Genomic DNA, 8235 nt, shown 5'->3' on the forward strand with positions numbered 1-8235 from the left:
ACGCGACTAAGTTCAGATTTATTTGGGCTGAGTTATGGGCGCAGTAATAATGTTTTTGTTGTGTAATGATGAATATACGCTTGTGTATTTAGTTTGGAATGCGGAATACATTCAGTTACTTTGTTTCGTGTAGTGTAATTTGTTAATATAATTAAGTATTAGGTAGAATAATTTATTTTAGCATATAATAAAAAGGTTTCTGCATTTGTATGGGAAAATATGAACTCGTTTTTTCGGATGGATATACTGCACTCCCAAGGTCGTGCAGTATTTCCATTCGACAAACTTGTTCATATTTTCCTATACAAATGCAGCAACCTATAAATACTGAACTAGCGAGGAACTTCATATTGCACTAATAAAGGAAAAGTTGTTGCAATGCGCATTCATTCACAATATGAATCTAAATTTCAGTTTTAAGTAGACCAAAACGCCATTTTCTTTCAAAAGGTATGTCCACCGCGCGACTAAGTTCAAATTTATCTGGGCGGAGTAATGTGCGCATTAATAATATTGTTGTTGTGCAATGATGAATTTGCGCTTGTGTATTTAGTTTGGAATAAGGAATACATTCAGTTACTTTGTCTCTTGTGGTGTATTTTGTTTATACAATTAAACCTTAGGTGGAATAAGAAAAATGAGCATATAATAAAAAGGATGCTGCATTTGTATGGGAAAATATGAACTGGTTTTGTTCGATAGATATACTGTACTCACAAGGTTATGCAGTATTCCGTCCGAAAAACTCGTTCATGTTTTCCATACAAATGCAGTAACCTATAAATCCTATATTATAGAAAATGATCCACATCAAAGGAAATCCATTCGTTGCGTAATGTAGCGTTCTCTATTCTGGCCCACGGCATGCCTTCCATAAACCAGAATAGTTGTGTATGTGCTTTGGGTTTCTAACCTAGCTTTCAACAATTTTTCAGTCATATCGCTCAGATGTATGCAGTGTGGCAGTTTATAACGATGTATAGCATTAGACCATCATACCTCAGACATTTAGCATTATGTGCCACCTAACACTAGAAAGACCAGTCATAACACAAACCTCTTAATTCTGAGCGTCAGGTTTGGCAGCTGCAATTCCATTTTTGTAATTCTATGATTTTTCTCGGCCGGTATTCGAACCGACGACCCCTCTTCCTAGGCAGACGCTCTAACCACTTTATCATGGCACTAGGAAGACCAATCATAACATAAACCACTTAATTTTGAAGGTCAGGCTAGCCAGCTGAAAGTAACAATTTTGTAATTCTTTGGTTTGTCTCGGCCTGTGTTCGAGCTGACGACTCCCCTCATCCGAGGTGGACGCTCGAACCACTTAATACATCCGAGCGGTAAAGCAGAGAATTAATGTTTATACATGATTTATCATGATATGCAGGTGAAATACTAAATATTGTGCCCAAATAATCCACATTTAGCGTACAGAACTTATTTAATAGCATGTACAACAATCTCTGAACTGACCTCACTGGTATATAGCCAGAAGGGCAGCCAACACCATGTCTGCCATAGTTCTATTTACCAATAGTCCCTCTCTAATGCCAGCTGGTGTAATTACTGTATACTTCATACTTGTTTATAAGGGTCATTCAAAATTGCAACACAAATGCTTAATGGTTTTCGGCTTACTGCATCAAACTGGTATAGTTTATAAATGTCGCGAACATCCACGCCTTTCTACGGACACGGTAAAAGGCTTTTCTTCCCGATTGAATGTCCATTTCGTTTGATACATTAGAAACAGTACAGTTTCTATGCTACAATGCGAGTCTTTTCATCCCAAAAGGTATCACAGTACCAACCGGTTTTCCATAGACCTCATTGCTAACGTTTGATGAGAGAAATATGCCTGCTGATACTTCATCATGCGTCTAAACATTATTACAGAATGAAAACTCTCATTGTCATTTTAACATGGACAGAACAAGGAGTTAGATTGCACTTAAGAGCGATAACTCTTCCAGATCAAGACGGTGGTAAGAGTTATCCACTGACGACAAATACGTTTTCAATGATGTGTATCGCAATCTACTACATAATCATAAAAATGCAAACCTGATGTAGATAGAACCTAAAATAATCTCACATTTGCCAAGAGATTTAACTTTTTTTTTTAAGCCTGAGAGAAAATATAACTAGTAAAGAATGCACCAATCTCGGCATGTTTGTTGTTTGTTCATGAACGTAACGTTCCCAGTACATTAAGCTCCGCACCACTTAGCTTGTTTATCTAGTATTGTATCGCCAACATTAACGTTCTTAATAAACCGTGACATTGAACGGGACTATATAAGCGACACGTTTATATGTAGTCCCGCCTGCCAGAAACAATTTCATCAAGAACTAGGCTACGTCGAATATTGATTTATACAGAAATGTCATGGAGCTGTTCAACGGATGGCTTTATACTTGTGCTTTCTAAGCTAAACTATTTTTCTTTTAGAGTGCAATCAATTGTTTTAATTTTATTTATATCAGTTCTTACGGAACTTCACTTGCGTGATGCAAAGTAAATCATGCTATCTCATATTATGTACCAATTAGGACATAAAGGGCTTATATCTTTTTAGTCGACGAAGTATTTAACATCAGAGACATATAATAAACCTAACCAAACTTAACATAATGTTAAACCTTTCAACACTTTGCATTTACAACAGATACATTACGTAACTATATCTCAGTCGATACACAAGGGTCAGTCTACCCATCCTCTCTATAACATAAATATAAGCCTTTCCCGCTTCATGTAGTGAATGATATTCGTGCTATCAGCCAATCTCTGGACAAACATTGTGGATCGCAGCTCCTTAAGTATTTTTTATATATTATATTTTGGGTGAACTTTGGGGAATTGATAGCAGGAAATGCCAGAGAAAGACAAAAGTATAGGAAGTCAAAAGAAGCCCAAAACGGGAGGAAAACGTTTTATTGAAAAGGGACATGAATCTGACAATAAAGGAGTCTCAAGAGACAACGGTAACAAAAAGAGAATGACATAAAAAAGTTCTATTGCCTTACCTAAGACAATTATCTGGAGGAAGACCCCAGCTGATCGATGGACAGTACCAAGACAGCCACACGACTAAAGTATATAAAAGCAACAAGATGTAAGTATGTTTCCCATATAAAACGAAAAAGTAAACACTTGCAATTATATAGACACATGCAATTTAGTTTGATCCTATATGTGGACTTCAAAGAAGTAGCATCATACAGGTACGTAAGAAAATATACAAAATGCAAATATAAATCTGCATCAATTTTTAAAACCTTTTAATCTTTGATGTAAGAAAATCTTAGCTCAGTTGTGTTTATATTTGCATCCAGACCTAGGAATGTTGCAATATTTCACAGTAAAGCTTCTCAACAGATCATAAACAAGCGCTGAAAATACAATTCAAGTTTCTATGGTTAAATACAGCACAATGTATGTTGAGTTAACTATAGATATAAAACTTTCAAAAAGGGCATTACGAAAATTAGGTAAAAAACGATTATGGTAGCACCTCAAAAAAACGTATTAAACGTGATCATTAATGAAGGTTAATGGCCGATTTGCATCTCAGCTCAACTGGAGAGCCTCCGATTACGTGGACACATCTCAAAGTTTGTCTTACATATACTAGCGAAATGCTACTTTAAAGAACTCTGCTGAGCATTTTCTTCCAAAGAATTATATTTGAAACCTTGTCTAAAATAAAATATTCATGAATTTGTATTTTTATCTTTCGGGGACGGGAAATGAGGGTCAGATTCCCTGGTCTTTTAATATATTAAAATAGAAGTACAGGCGGCCACATAATGGCTTGTATAATAGTCTTGTTCATTATACATACCACATTTCATTAGGATTTTTTTTTAAATCTTGAGGAAACAAATGAATTAAGCTTGTAACTATTCCATATATATATATATTGTTGATAATGATCGTAGTAAGGTTTCCACATCTCTATACTTGTTCTTTTATAATTTTGAAATTACACACCTGCATGTATGTCGCCCAAAAATATACAATCAAACTGGTCAGTTAGAGACTTTGTTCCATTATTATTTAAGACGGTACCGATGTAACCAAAGCTGTTAGGCTCAAGTACTATACGCACCAGTTAACACTACAGGAGAACACCTTGTGAAGACGACATTTCTTATAGTACATTTAATTAAGATTGTTTTTGTTTTTGTTTTGTTATTGGTGGCGCTACTTTTGAGAGTGTTTTCTTTTTCCAGAAGGTGATGTTTGCTTTGTCTATGTATGTTAATATTCTGGTCAATAACAACATTAAATTACGCACACAAGCCTTGACATGTCCAGTTCTTCTGGCAATGAGGGTTTAAATGTCTGACATTATTAACGAAAAATGGTCACTTTTTAGTAATAATTACAAAATTCGATGTTATATTTATACCTTTCGATTAACATTTTAACATGGAGTCTCTACTGATTGTTATAAAAAGTCAACCTTATATGGATTTATTTTTCCAGACGAACTTCAGTTTATAACCGCCATTACTAAAAAAGAAGAATTCACGTATGATTTTGTACGTTTTCTCATTGAAAAGAAGCGAAAAAGTTCTAAAAATATTTTTCTCAGACTATTTTCTTATATATCTATTATGTCAAACACATACTTACATTTTGTGCTGAAGCAAGTACACCAAAACTGATAAAGGCTTTTAATCGGAGCGAACTAAAGTGCAACTGACGCCATGATTATTTATTAAATTGGTAACAGTGTTCTACGTCAATGCTTGGCAATACGGTAATATCTCGATCATTAGCGAGGTTAGGTTACAGAACCAGTCGCGGATCAGGAGGAATCGCGAATGTTTGGTACGAGTCACTAAACATGCTAATAAATGCTTATTTCTAGGGTTTAAACCCTAAATATGACGCAAATCATGCTCCCAAAGCACTTTAATTTCATTTAAAAGTTAGCTTAATACATACATTACCCTTAAAAAGAGAAATAAATGATTGACGTAAAAATAGAGTACAGTATCGCCTAATGGGTATTTGCCACACTAGCGCATTTACAGTACGGTACATGTATACTAATATTACCCCTATTCATTGGCTGCCGTTTTCTTTTGCACTCAAGTAAGGTAAAACCAAAAACGAATGGGAGTATCGCCTAATGGGTATTTTCCACACTAGCGCATTTACAGTACGGTACATGTATACTAATATTACCCCTATACTAATTCATTGGCTGCCGTTTTCTTTTGCACTCAAGTAAGGTAAAACCAAGTAACAAATGGGACTGTAAACTTAATGACTGACGTTTTCTTTGTCATTGTCAGGAAGGTAAACTAGGTAAACTTCATATGTAACAGAAGTCATATAACGAAGGCACAATTCAATAAAATAAAGAAAACATGTACGTAGAGGGTACCAATGAAAATTTCGCGAATCCGTGAATTCGCGAATCCAGAAACGCGAATGCACGAGGTATTACTGTAATTAGAGAAATGCCACTTTGAAGCGATGACATGTTTGTACTTCGCTGCACAGGAACTTGATTGAATATCGATAACGGTGAAAAACAAAATACTATAAAGACTAAGTCTCATGATAATATTATAGGAACATAATAGAATTGTTTTGATTGTTCGTATGCATATGAGTACATAGTCAATACAATGCATACTTATTATATAATACACTGTTGAATAAATGAAAGATTAAGTGAATAAATAATGGCGGTACAATTCTGTGTGTGTGTGTGTGTGTGTGAGAGAGAGAGAGAGAGAGAGAGAGAGAGAGAGATTGAGAGAGAGAGAGAGAGAGAGAGAGAGAGAGAGATATCTTACACAGGGCCGATTATTGTCAAAAGCGATCCAAGTCATTAATCGGTTATACCTAATATAAGCCGATTTTCCCTCATATATTTCATTTTGATGACAATCTATTTAAATGTAGCACTAGGTGATGAAGTAGCGAGTGTATTTCTCGCTGAATAATCTGTTAAAATGGAACAGCTCTTTCAAAAGCAATTCCTGGAATTCATTTTGTTCTGAATGAGTAGTAATAGGGGATACCCTACGGACAATGGGATTTTAATGTTAACTAGGGGGTTTGTACCCTACGAAAAAGGGGAATTTAACATGGGAAATGTAACATAGGAATATATAGGGACAATGGATTGGGACTGTCTACGGACAAGGGAATATTGGGACTGTTTACCAACAAGGGAAAGTGGAGTCTGTATAGCGTCTGACGTGACGGTATGGGAGATTGGTAACAAGGTTGCAACCATGTAGAACGTCACAGTACCGAACAAAGAGCAGGTGGGCAGGTGGGCACCGGGCTGACTTCAATCGGGAATAAAAGTGGGACTTATATAACACATACAACATAAAGTCACAAACACTTATACAACACACTAAAAAAAAATTAAGGCAAAAAGGTAAATATTTTCGAGGCATATGAGTGGCCCTGCAAAGTGTCTTTGGGTTTATGTTAACACTATTCCGTTAACACAGAGGACATCGCATAGGTCTTCTTCTTTTCCTCAAACGTCTTCTGACTTCTGGTCCGGAGGTAAGAATCCTCTTCAAACAGCCTGGTCTCTCCACATAAATTCTTCTTTTCCAAATGCTTGTATCCGTAATCCTAATAATTGTCCATGATGATTTCACATACATGGGTAAGTCCGTAGGAACAGCATTGACGATATGAGAGTAGATGATTCTACGTTGGTCCACATCTTGTGACGAGAATAGGTGAAGGTAATGCGGTGAACAGCGGTTATTTATAGGGGAAGGACGGATCGAAACGGATTGAGTTTATTCACCAATTAAAACGCACCTTACACAATTCAGTTACAACACGGAACCAGTCTTCCAATCCGAAGAGAGCAGTGTGTGACGTCACATTTCCTATATAGAGACATAGCGTCTGTGCGCAGACAATCCATGCGACACAGTTTTCAAACATGACGGAAACTAAGAAGACAATGAATTGGGGCGCACCAGCCGTGGAGATGACAAGCGATGGTATAGCAGTGGCTACCAAAGTCAACACAGGCTACTTCCAGAACAGGTTGATTTTAATTGGGATTTAGTCGATTTTCTTTCTTCGCAAGAATTTGTTCCGGTACCAGTATATTCGCCACCAACTCCTTCTTTACCACACGTGGAGGATTTTAAACAGAGACAGAAAGACGAATTGAAATTGTTTTTACAGCAGCAGAAGTAAGCAGAACAGGCTTGTCTCCTTCAACAACAACAGCAAGAAGAAGAAGAAGAGGCTAGAAAGAAACGACAAAAAGAATCAGCAGAGAAGAAACAAGGTCTAGGAGAGAAGGAAAATAGTAAAAGTCAAACGATAACAGTACTCTTAGAGATTTTAGCAGAGTTAAGGAGTCTGAAACAAATGAAAAAGACCTTCCCGAGCTAAACAACCCAACCCTATTACTATGCCTGCGATACCACCCCTAGTGATTTCTAGCAAATCATCATTGACAGGAGCCAGTCCAGAAGTAGGCCTTGCTCGTGGCAAAGTCTTAATGCAGTTAAAGATGATTACGTCCCGTTCCTGAGTTTGTTTTTTCTACAAACAAATACCCAAGGGTTCTTTTCAGGGCCACCCACTAGCCTCGAAAAGAGATAATATTTCAATTGCCAAAATCAATTAAAACTCAAAAAGCTCTTTTTATACCATGAAGTACGTGTGTGAGTGCGTGAGTGTAGGTTCTTATTCTAAAAATCAAAACCAATAGACACTTACGTTTTATGCCTGGTCTATTCTGGTACAAATTTTACAATCCAATTCACAACACAACACAACACTTTAAAAAGTTCATAGGCTTCTTCTGTGTCTGTTTTCACTCTCTCGTTTTGTTTAATTTCTTCACTTTCACAGATTTTTCCTCCACTTCATCCTCACTTTATCCTATTCTTCTTTTCTTCTCTTTCTGAACGTGTATGGGTTCTTCCTTTGGGTAGAGTACCTCTTCTTCTTCCTGTTCTGAACCTCTCTCTTCTTCTTCTTGCTCCTGTTTTTTCTTAGGGCATTCTGAAGACCAATGTCCTCTTTCTTGACAATGATAACATGTATCTTGACTTTTGTCTCTTCTAACACATGTTTTGCTCTTTTGAAGGTCTGTACACTCTGAATACAAATGCCCTTTCTTCTTAAAAATATAACAAATATCTTGACTCCTATCTCAAAAGGAGGTTGAGTCGTCCGTCTGCTTGTCTAAAGAAAATTTTCTT

The 8235-nt window shown here is 36.5% G+C and overlaps 1 protein-coding gene across 3 annotated transcripts in view; it reads right to left on the reverse strand.

Moving 5' to 3' along the window:
• The window catches only part of LOC149779149 (uncharacterized), a 41386-nt gene extending 36664 nt beyond the window's left edge, over positions 1–4722 (reverse strand). For all 3 annotated transcript variants that reach the window (XM_089939706.1, XM_089939707.1, XM_089939708.1), the window contains exons 1-2: positions 4652–4722; positions 3037–3100 (exon numbers count right to left, since the gene is read on the reverse strand). The gene's annotated coding sequence lies outside the window, so the exon portion shown is untranslated. The remainder of the gene's footprint in view (positions 1–3036; positions 3101–4651) is intronic.
• Between the last annotated feature and the right edge of the window lie 3513 nt (positions 4723–8235).

This window comes from Sinohyriopsis cumingii, chromosome 17 (genome assembly GCF_028554795.1).
Source record: "Sinohyriopsis cumingii isolate HCF-2022 chromosome 17, ASM2855479v2, whole genome shotgun sequence".
Taxonomy (NCBI): domain Eukaryota; kingdom Metazoa; phylum Mollusca; class Bivalvia; order Unionida; family Unionidae; genus Sinohyriopsis; species Sinohyriopsis cumingii.